We start from the raw sequence: 12,320 nt of genomic DNA on the forward strand, positions 1-12,320 counted from the left end.
GGTTTTGATTTGCATTTCCCTGATGATTAGTGACGTTGAGTACCTTTTCATGAACCTGTTGGCCATTTGTATGTCTTCTTTGGAAAAATATCTATTCAGTTCTTCTGCCCATGTTAAATCCGATTTTTACTGTTGTTATTGAGTTGTATGGGTTCTTTAAATATTTTGGATATTAACCCCTTATCAGATATATAATTTGAAAATATTTTCTCCCATGTTATAGGTTGCTTTTTCATTTTGTTGACTGCTTCCTTTGCTGTGCAGAAGCTTTTTAGTTTGATGTAGTCCTACTTGTTTATTTTTGCTTATGTTGCCTTTACTTTTGGTGTCATACCAAGAAATCGTTGCCAAGAACGATGTCAAGGAGCTTACCACCTATGTTTTCTTCTCAGAGTTTTACGGTTTCAAGTCTTATGTTCAAGTCTTTAACCCATTTTGGATTTATTTTTGTATATAGTGTAAGATAGGGGTCTGGTTTCATTCTTTTGCATGTGACTGTCCAGTTTTCCCAACATCATTTATTAAAGAAACTGTCCTTGCCCTATTGTATATTTTTGGCTCCTTTGTTGTAAATTAATTGACCATATATGTGTGGGTTTATTTCTGGGGTCTCTATTCTGTTCCGTTGATCTATGTGTTTGTTTTTATGCCAATAGCATACTGTTTTGATTACTATAGCTTTGCAATATAGCTTGATATCAGGAAGTGGGATGCCTCCACCTTTGTTCTTCTTTCAAGAGTGCTTCGGCTCTTTCGTGGCTTTCATGGTTCCTCACAAAACAGTAGGTGAATTTTCACTTCTCCTCCTCTCTACTTCCCTGAACACTATTTCAATCTTAGTCTTAGACATTTAGTTGGAGCGCTGGGTGCTGATGGTTTCTGGAGCTATGGGCAGGAGCTGTCAATGTGACCCTGAGGCCAGGGCCCATTCTGCTAAGCTGGAAGCACATCCCTTTCTGTTTGATGAATGTCCCTTAGGTTTCCGTTTGTTCCCTGGCTTTGGAATTAACTGGGTTAGAAAGATGCTACACAGTGTGCAGCCTTTATCTTTTTTACTGCTTTTTTACTGTATTTTACCCTTCTTCATCCCCCACATCCGTTACACTATTCCTTATTTTCTTTTCTCACCTATGACAAGTCCTCCACCTCCTATCTCTAGAGATGAGCCTGTACCACCACTAATAAAACTTAGTGAGAGAAAACTAAACTGGCCTCATGCACTCTGGGCTTGGCAGATATTTAACCCTGACCCATTCCCTTGTGGGAGCTTTCAGGTCATCTTTGAGTCCTTCCATCTGCAGTTATCACGGTATGGGCCACAGCCCTCTTCCAGCCACTGCTCCTGCCTTGTTGGTCCCTTCTCCTAGAGTAGCCCTGACATAGTCCTTGAACGGCTGCTCCCTCCTCAGGCCCTGCTTCTCTGGAGTCCACTACATATAGACTTTCTCTATTTCCTTAGCCAAAGGAAAGAGCCCTTAGGTCCCCACTGGCTAGTGCTGAGATACCAGTATCTGGGCCACAAGGTCCCAGAAGGACTGAGACTTTGCTGCTCTCTCTCAGTGCACCACCCAGCCTCCTGTGAGTCTCCACTGGTCCTGCAATGTGAATGCCGGCCTCCACCCACCTCTCTTACTCTGCCCTTTGCCATGTCTTCTTTTCCCTTCCTATTCTGGATACTCATCACTGCCTTTTCCAAATTTAGGAAGTGTCTGCCCTGCAGAAGTACCCAGAGCAAAGATGTACAAAAGACCTGGCTTTCTATCTTTCATGTGGGGAAAAGAGAAGGCTAGGAAGAACTAACCCATACCAATGTTAAACCAAACTGTATCCATGCTTATATAACCAGACAAACCCTAATTATATCAATTCACATACTAATAGGAGAGTTCACCCTGATGACAGAATACAAATATTCAGAAATTAATGTATCACTACTAAAAGGAAAAATGTGATAGATAATACCTAGAAATCATTTTAGAAGGTAGGTGCTTCTCCATCCCCCTTGTTATAGGTGAAAGAAAGGACATCCACAGAAACAAAGTGACTGGTCCAAGTTTACACAACTGTACAGTGGCAGAGTAGACTATAAACCCATGTCTATCCAGATCCCAAACTCATGCACTCAATCACTATAACACACTGGTTAAAAAATTAATATATATATATGTATATATGCATATCTTCTGCATTTGTTGAGCATGTACTATGTGCCAGGCACTTTGCTAAATACTCTACAGACATTATCTCTTAGTCCTACAATACCTGCTGCCATAGACCTTATTCACACATGAAGAAGATAAAGAACTTGATGAACTTATTTCTTATTCATTCTTCAGCTCTGATCTGGTTTGTTCCCAGAATGCCATCAAAACTGTTCTGACAAATACTACCTACCAATAATCCTCTACATCAAAAATTTCTGTGCATATGTTTCTGTCCTTGGACACTCCCTCCCCAGACCTCTCTAATCCCATGGCTATTTAACACTCTGGTCCTAGGATCCCTATTCACTAAATGTTCCTTCCTAGTCTCTCTCTTGGGCTCCCTTCTCCTTGACCTTTGGCTCTTCTCTGTCTACACTCAGACTCTCTTTGAGTTATTGCTTCCACTCTGGTTTTAACTGTTATGTAAGTGATTCCTAAATCTCTCTCTGAACCTCAGACTCACATAGTCAACCATCTAGAGATCATACCCATTTGGATATCCTTTAGGTACCTTCAACTCAACGTGTTAAAATTGAACACATCTACTTGGTCCTCAACACCAGTTCCTACTTTTGCATTTCTGATCTCAGCTGTTGCCATCCAATCACCCAAGAGTTACCCCTTGACTATTTTCTCTTCCCCACAACTAAATATAATCAATAACCTCATCATAATAATTTACCTTCTAAATACTTCTCTGTTCTAGCCTCACTGTTCCATTAAAAAATTGGTAGGATAATAAAACAAGACATTGTGTGTTAGGACCTTAGCCCAGGGTCCAGCACAATGAAAACCCTCAACAAATGTTAGCTATTTTTTTTATTAATACATAAACAATAACATCCACTACCACCACAATAGAAGCAAATGGTGCCACCACAGCCCATGACTGTTAATTAATCCGATGTTGGATCTTTTGGGTGAATGCTCCTATTGTTTCCTTCTTTCTTTTTTCTTTCATATTTTCCATATCTTTGCTCTGTGTTCTTAGAGATTTCTTCAACTTCATCTTCCAGCCCTTCCTTTACTTTTGTTTAACTTATATTTTTAATTTATAAAAGCTTTTGTATTGTCTCTGTTTCCTTTATGTCTTTGGGTTTAATTTCTATTAAAATAGTCCTAAGGACACTTTTTAAAAGCGCCCTTAGAAAAGACACTTTCTGTTCTGTGCCCTGAATAATTTGTATTCTCCATCAGAAGTTTTTCTGTTTGTTCATCTTTCATACCTTTGGTTTTCCTCATTCCTCGTGATCCTGGGTTACACCCTCATATTCAAGTTGAACTATGTTAATGATCACAGCTGGCATGTTAATTACCAGACTGGAATGGGTGCCTTGGCTGTAGTCTAGGCAGGTCTGTTTCTCCAAAAAGCCTCTCCTCTAACTCTTGACGGTCAGAGACATGAACATGTGGTTTTGTTTGGTTTAGTTCTCTGTTTCTTAAGCCCTAGTGCCCAGAACAGTGCCTGGCACATACTTAGGACCTAAAAATAAGAACCCACCATTGTTGAAGGAGTTTCCTTCTTGTAGTTGACAAGATTGTTACTGGAATCTAAAGAAAGCATCTAATGAAACATAGGCACTAACCTAAACCTGGGAAAGAGAAGAGGAACATATTTTAAGCATGGTCAACCTTTCAAGCCAATTTTCTTTTTTCTCTTGTTCTTATTACAGAAACTTCCTAAAATTAAATCAAAAATAGAAAGAGGTAATGCTACTCTGATTACTAGTACCCTCTGCATCAAGAAGCAGAAAATAGGAATCCTGATGACATTTGTATTAGTGAGATTCTAATTGGCATTTCTTAATCTACCTAGATCCTAGTTTCTCTAAATATAGAGGCTGTAAATCTCATCAAATTCTTGTTTCCCAGAGTTTTGTGGGAATTTAAGTAAATGTCTTAAAAAGCTATTTCAATCACTTTTAAAACAATATGTTTTACATATACTCATCACCAGCCTTCATTCATAATTGCACCATAATTGTACCTATGCACCATAATTATGTACCTATAATTGTACCTATAAGTCATACCATAGCACATATCAGAGAATGTCTTTCTGGGTTGTCATGTGTGAATAAAAACTTGATTGAATCAGATTCTCTGGCACTAATCTCTTAATCTTAACACTCTACTGATGTTCTTACTTCATAGCCTTCTATTTGCTACCGGAGAGGTTTGAAGCCCACTTGATTTTTTTGTTGTTCTCAAAGTTAGATTTTTCCTATCTTCTTGATTTTCATGGATGTTTATAAGCTCTGTTCTATTTTGTTTTTCTTTATCTTTATATCTCAAAAACTCATCATGATGCAATGATAGATGATTCTTTTATTAATATTTCCTGAAGCCTGTTTAGAACTTTTCAACCTGCATACTCTGGTGTTTCTTTTAGCTCAAGAACGTTTTCTTATAATTTGTCTGGTTTCCTCTCCAGAGACATCTTTAATTCTTAGCTTGGCTTTTCATCTTATGAGCCACATACCTTTCTTCTCTCAGTGTTCATCTCTTGGTATGTTTCTTCTTTCTGGAAGAGCTACTGTAGTGTGCCACTCACATCAGTGTTAAAGTTTATTTAATATGGATCGTGTTCTGTATAGTCTCTAGTACAGATTTTAATTCTGTTATTGCAATTTTATTTTCTTTACAAGTCTTTTTTATCTCTCATAGCTATTTTTTCATCCTTTATTTCTTTGTAAGTTAATCTATTGCCTTTTGTCACATCGCCTTCTCTTTCCAGGTTACTTTTTCTTAGACTGCTTTAGAATGCCAGATTTCTAAAATGTTCTTCTATTAGTAAATAGTTGTAGGAAGAATACTTTTCCATTGAATGTTATATAGCATGGGCACTTCTCTTTTTTTCAACTGCATAGTTCTTATGTTGGTATTTTCTTTTTTCCTTTTCCTCTTCCATTGCAAAGAGAGCTATCACATTTGATGTTTGCAATCAGACAGAGTGTATGGATTCTTTGGCTCTGTTCTCTGACTTCTGTGATGTGGTGAAGTACCCTGGAAGGAAAGTTTGTAGTGATTCCTAGAAACTGGCAAGTGTTCTTCTTAAGAGGACTGATTCTGTGATATTCTGTACCAATGGCATATATGAAAACCTATGATTCCCAAAACACCCTTGAAGAGTTACTTCCACTTCTAACCAGGAGAGCTTTACCAAGGGGGTGCTATTTCCAGGATTCAATGTGTCAGTATCTGTCCCTTTGTTCTCTGGAAGTGACAGTCCCAAGATTGATGCAGAAAGGTGAAAGGGACAGAAAAGTAGAGGAAAGAAGGGAAAAGAGCAATGTTTTAGCCCTGTTGGAAAGCCCTACCTATGCAGTGAAAGTGGGGATGCTAAGTTGACTAGCCAGTAATCAAATGCTGGGGAGGAATAAATGTTTTCCTTTCTTCTATACAATGAAAAGTGCTTCTTTATTTCATGGATCAATGCACAGTTTGGCCAATCAGGCCCCAGTGAAATCAGAGTTAATGAAACAGGTCCCCAAATTCTCGGTTTGGTTGTCTGTTGGTATTGAAGGTAACCAAAAAGTGAATCAGGAGCATGTTTTTTTCAGTGAAACAATGAATCAATTCAACTATGTCTCTATTTTCCATCAGTGAAGTGGTTCTAAGGAAAAGCAGATTCCCTGTATTCATGCCATTTTCTGTTAACCAGCCTGTTTCTATTCTAAAAGAGGCAGTTGATGTCACGACTTGGGTGTTATTCCCAATCACAATTTTCTCTATCAAATAAAGACAAAGATTTGTCGGATTAGTAATGTTTTAAAACATGGTAACAAGTCAAATGACACGTAGAATTCTAAGCGTACTAATTGTTAGAGTTGCCACTAATGATCACGATAGTAATTGATGTTTCTGTGTTCATAGCCAGCCTGAGACATGGTTTTCTGAGCAGGAGGTATCTCAGAGTTTGTCAGCTTGCCACAGAGCTGCACATTTGGCCAGCAGGGTCTTCATGAGTCATGGGCTCCACCGCAGCCCAGAGCTGCCCGAAATGCAGCTCTTCTCCAGACCTACCACAGAAACTGGGGGTGCCTCCACATTTGGAAAGCTACCTTATACCCTGTCCACACTCAATAAATGCTGCTTAATAGTGACAATGGGGTGTGTGTTCCACCTCCCTTTTCTCCTGAACGCCTCTATTTAGGGAGCCACAAATGTTTCCCCAAGTAATTTATTCCATTGCTTGACTGGCTGCACAGTCAAAAGAAATTTTTCCTACCATCTCCCTTGAATGTTTCCATATTCTGTGTTTCTTGTCTTGTACATGTACCCGAACTGTGTTGGTGGTTAGGCAGTCATGCTGGGAGGACCCTGCTTCAAATGTCTTGTTTGCAGGTAACCAAGTTGAAGAACATGATCCTGGATTCTAGGTATAAGCTGAGTTTGGTTTGCATCCATTCATTATGAGAAAAAAAATTTTTTTCCACTAATTTTTTTTTTCTAAATTTTGGGAATTATGCTGAGACAGAAGACTGGGAATCCAGAGGGTTGGATCCAGAGACTTCCTGACTCTGTGGTTACATGTTGGCTGACTTCGCTGCTAGTAACAAAGGGGTCTACAGGAGAATGGGCTGGCTTTCCCAAGTCACCCTTCTGCCCAGAGAAGGCTCTTCAGAGGTGCCCGATGCAGTGGTACATGTTCATGCACGTGAGCCCATGCAGAGGGGCATGAGTGCCCATGTGCTTATGTGTGAATAAATGCAGCACACAGGCAATTCATGTTTTAAGGGGGCACTAAAATGTCAATTAGGATCTATTATCTAGCAGTTCCTGTGCTTACTTCTCCAGGATGAGTTCTTCCTCTTACAGCTGAATAGGATCAGCCTTGTGAGATGTCTGAGTCAAAAACCATTTACCTTTGGCATGACCTGAAAAGCCTTCCCTTTCCAAAGGAACGACCCCAGTGACAGGTGATATAGGGTAAGAGAAATTCACTCTTTCACTTTTTAGGAATTTTCTAAGTAACTCCTCAACAGGACAGTAGCCTTGACATTAAAATTCATCAAATCCCTGTTGATACCCATTAACCAGTGTAGTGGGTGCAGGGAACAGAGCTTCAAATAAAGCAGGCAAACTCCCCTCTCACACAACAAGAGCTGATGTGTGTTCACAAAGTCAGTGTTTTCCTAGACAGAAAGGTCAGACCTTCCTAAAAAGTTACCTGAAGCCGGAAAACTAAAGGATAAGTAAGATTTTCTCTATAACAAATCTCTTTTTTTCTTTACTTATGAAAAACTATTTAATCCAATTAATCATCCAAGAAAGGCAAAATTCAACAAAATGAGAGAATATCTTTTAATAGAATTTGTGAAAAGAATTTTTATTTTATTTTATTTTTTATTGAAGTATAGTCTATCTACAGTAATATTATATAAATCATAAGTGTACAATATAGTAATTCACAGTTTTCAAGGTTATACCCCATATATAGTTATTGTAAAAAACTGGCTATATTCCCCATGTGGTATGATTTATCCTTGAAAATCTTGAGATCACAGTAATAAATAAAAAATAATGCATTGAATGTGATTAAAGCTTAGAATTTTTCCAAAACGTTCACAACACAGAGGATCTAGGGTGCGTTTTACACCAATCCCTCCCCTCTCACCACCACTGCCAGGAAGTTAGTAGGGTCCTAGCATCATCCTCACTCCACAAATAAGTAAACCAGGCTTTGGGAGGCTTCAGTGAATTACCCTAGCTATCAAGTAAAAGATCAGGAAGTAGTAAGCAAGCCTTCCGATTCCAAGTCCAGGAATCTTCCTAGAACAGCCTTCAGAGAAGTTGGTTGCAGGGCAGAGAATTAGGGTAAATGACATAACCTCAGATGTCCAACTCTGACAGTGGACCTTGATTTTATGAACAAATGCAGTTCCTTTAAAGTGGTTCAATGGGCGAACCTAGGCTTTAGAGTCAAATCCAAGCTCGAATCCTATCTCTGTCATTGATGAGGTCTAACCATGAGCACATAATTTCACTTTGTTAAACCTCAGCCTCTCCATCTGCCATAAGAGACTACTTCCAAGGCAGCAGGAAGATTGAATGAGCTACAGTACTTGACACTGTGTAAGTTCTCAAAAAAGTAAATCTGTCTCCTTTCTCCTAAGAAAGAAAATTAAGCAAAATTGTTTATCAAGTGCATAACAACAATAACAATAAAATGTCCCTAAATGAAGGAAGCACTGAAAACACACTCCATGTTTCCAACCAGTTGTGAAGACCTCAGTCCCAAGAAGTGGCTGCAATGACTTCAGAGGGAGAAGCTCACCCTTGGATGGATGCTTACTCTCTGCACTGATTTTACTCCAGACCCCAGCAAGAGTTCATGCCCACTACAGGTGAAGAAAACGCCACAGAGTCTCTTTTAGAGGAGACATAGGGCAAACAACAAGGAAGAGAAATTAAGCAAGTAAATGAAGTAGTTGGCTTGAGGACCCTATTTTCAGTTCTTCCTCCAAACATTTGTTTGTTTTTACCTTCTATGCCCTGTGAACTATGTATCAACTGCCATGATTTTCCTTTCTGATAGAGAGATTAAAGGCAAATTTTGGGTTCACCCATAGTGTATGTTGACCTCCACCAGGACTGCATTTTTAGTCAAATTCTTGCTTCCAATTTGTTCTCCTTCTTATTCCTTTGCTCCATTTTTCACTTGCATTACTTTGTAATAATTTCTGTATTTTTATAAGATTCCTGAACTTCTTTTATGAAGAGATAGGTATAGGTATAGAAAAATAAGAAGGCAAATAAGTAAGTAAATTAGACTTTAAAAACTGGTTTTCACATTCATAGTCATCAGCTCTCAGACTGTTTCTAAATTCAGTCTGTGAAATTCTAAGTTTCTCCTCTTTTTCAGGGCTGTTACGGCATGCCAGACAAAGTTTTGTTTAAATAAAAACTTGCCTTTAGAACTCAATAGCTTCCCTGTGTGGGACCTTTATTGTAGCAAGGTGTGGCAGTCATAGTCAGCTGGTTTATTCCAAGTCCCTTCCTAACCCCATTCTCCCTTAGCCACCTCCTACATTAAGTCTGAAAAATAATATACACACTTTCCCAGCTTTCTTTGCAGCTAGCAATGTCCATGTGACTTTGTTCTGGTCAATAAAACCTGTCCTTTCCTGATAAAAGGATAGATGGTGCCAGCAATTTCCTTTACCTCATGCCTCAAACACAGAAGAGATGGTTTGAACCAGAGCAGCCATCTTTTGACATTGAGGCAATGAGCCATCATGCTGAGACTGGCAGACTAAAAGATAAAAAAACAGTGCTTGGACTGTCTGTCTCGAGAAGTGTTAACTGAAAAATACAAGTCTCTATTTGGTTAAGTCACTATTAATCAAGTGTTCTATTACTTGAAGCCACAAACCAACCTAAACTCTGTGTGTATGTGTGTGTGTGTATCTCCCTTGAAAACTCTTCTGACTCTTTTCAATACTGGTACATATAAGCAAATACAGCTTAATCACTCTATATGATGTGAATCTATAGACTACATTTGTAATCTGAACTCAAAATATGTATAGTGTCTTCAGACTGTTTCTTTGTGATGTTCTACAAGACATATACACCTAAACCTATAGCAATAATAGGTAGGCAAACACAAGAAATTCCACATCAACTCATTATTCCCGAAGACATAATTTAACTGCCTGTGGAGTAATTATCCCCAAATCTAGAAAGAATCTTGAGTAAGATGAGGTTAAAATATGAGAAAAAAAAGGAGTTGACAGAGCCTCAGATTACCCTGAGAGTAAATAGTTTTGGATCCCAAAGCAACCCCTCTAAAATTTTTTTTTATTGAAATGCATTCTTATTTTCATCACTGCCATTCTCAAAACCCCAATAAATAGATGGTGTAAATGATCTGAAAGACTCTGTTTATCCAAACTGCTCCTGGTTAAGCCAGGCTGACTCACCTGCATGAGCATCAGTTGCTGGGTCCCCTCCTCTCTACCTGTGCTCTTAGATCCTGGTGGGCTTTCTCTTGCTCATAATATCCTGGCTATGACTTTTTGGATCCATTTCCCAACAGGCATCCACCTCTACCCTGCTCCTCTGACTGCTGAGAACATCCTGATTCTCCTTCTAGAATGTGGGGCCTCCGCTCTAATAATTTATGAGTGCAGTTGCTCTTGTACCGTGACTATCTCCTAGAACTTCACATTGCACCTCCATCTCAGTTGGACTTGGACGAGAAGGAAATCCAGCCCCACTCCAACAGAAAATCCCCATTTTCCCTCCATGCCCAGGAACAGGAAAGTTTCAGACAATAGAGTAAAGCCAGAGGTAAAAATGGTCTTCCATATCATTTACACCATCAATTTATTGGGTTTGGAGAGCGGCAGTGATGAAAATAAAGGGTGGCAGCCTCCTGACGTTTGTCCTCGTCATAAGTGATCCCTGGTTTCATCTGTGTTATCATCCACATGAAGAGAAGCGAAGACAGACCATCGTGTCGGTCATGAACAAAACCCTCTTAAACTGAAGAGGCTCCCTGAAATGGAAAGAGTGGGAAACACCTGGTAAAGGGAATCTTCTGGATCTTTCTGGAAGGAAATTATCCAACACCAAGAGCAGTAAAAACTGATAGTGTGAACTTTACGATTTGACCATGATGGGTTCTAGAAGCAACACTGCACTCTTCTCCCCTCCCCCACCATCACCACGTAGTAAGGTTTGGGCAGTAATGAGGAAACAGCTTTCCCCCATAATCTATATCACGGAGTGCCGTGTGTTTTCAGTCATTAGTTACAAGGATCCAATTAAACTCAGTAGGTTTAGGAGATCCTGCTTGAGAAATGTAATATATGTTCCTAAGCACTTTGAACAAACTCCAAATATGTTCAAAGAAAAGGGTTTTCAAGCTGTGTAGTAGCTCATGGAATTGTATTTAGTTGGATAGGACGATCTGTCGTTTGGGGTATTTACTGTGCTTTCAGGTTACTCTGAAACATACAAGTGAGTGAGTCTTGTGTGCACGGTTACATGCAAACAGAGCTTGAGAGGAATCCACAGACACTGCCCATCACCTACACAAGACCCGTCACCATCGCCTTTATCCCACTGAACCCTGATTTTTGTTCACGTTCACCCTGTATTCCAGGACAGGCTGAGACTTCCTCCTGCTGCAGGGGGTCAGTGCTGACTGATCCAAGCTAACTAGGGTTATTCTGTTTCCTGGACCACTGATTCACCAAAGGATGGACCCAGTGCACAATTCTGGCCAGTAAGTAAAGTCTGGAACTTCTGGAAAAGTTTTCTTTGCCCTTAAGAAAATGGAAATATGAAAGATACCTATTTTCCTATCTCTGAATGTCACTCAGATGTGATACTGGGTGCAGTCAACTTGTGACCTTGAAGAAGAAAAATCCCAGATTATTGCAAGAGAGCTGACATTATTGAGCTACTGAATGAACTTCCCTGGGATTACCCAGTGCCCAGACTTCCTGTGAAGTAAGATCATACACTTCGTTATTTGTTAAGTCACTTTTAGCTCGGTCATTTGTTACTTGCAGCTGAATGTGTCCTAAGTGATACAACAGTCATCCCTAGAGGCACAGAATCTTGAGATTGTTTGGCGTGGAGAAAGAGTAACTCAGACTCACAGAGAAGATGTGGCTTGCCTTAGTTATAGAAGCCAGATTTGCTCACGGGACTATGTGTTTTCCACTCTACCACGCTGTCATATAGGGAGTTGCTTGTTAAATTAAATCCACTGGCATTCAATTTCATTTGAATGATTTTCTTATTACGATTTTGATGTCATTTCAAATAAGATATTTAGCTTGCCTAACCAGGGAATGGAAAATCTTTAGCCAGAGGGTTAGAAACTAGACTCAGGGACTCTCCTGGTGCTGCAGTGGTTAAGAATCCACCTGCCAATGCAGGGGACATGGATTCAAGCCCTGATGCAGGAAGATCCCACATGCCATGGAGCAACTAAGTCCATTCACCACAACTACTGACCCTGCGCTTTAGGGCCTGCAAGCCACAACTACTGAGCCCATGCACCACAACTACTGAAGCTCACGTGCCTAGAGCCCATACTCCACAACAAGAGAAGCCACCACAACGAGAAGCCCGTGCACCGCAACAAGGACCCAA

The 12,320-nt window shown here is 39.7% G+C and overlaps 1 long non-coding RNA gene across 1 annotated transcript; it reads left to right on the plus strand.

Moving 5' to 3' along the window:
* Window positions 1–8,455: 8,455 nt before the first annotated feature.
* LOC308622522 lies at window positions 8,456–11,663 on the plus strand. Its single transcript, XR_014016648.1, has 3 exons — window positions 8,456–8,554; window positions 11,320–11,442; window positions 11,540–11,663. It is a non-coding gene; the product is annotated as an uncharacterized lncRNA (long non-coding RNA).
* The last annotated feature ends 657 nt before the right edge of the window (window positions 11,664–12,320 follow it).

Source organism: Mesoplodon bidens (genome assembly GCF_964165515.1).
Source record: "Mesoplodon bidens genome assembly, chromosome: 9".
Taxonomy (NCBI): domain Eukaryota; kingdom Metazoa; phylum Chordata; class Mammalia; order Artiodactyla; family Ziphiidae; genus Mesoplodon; species Mesoplodon bidens.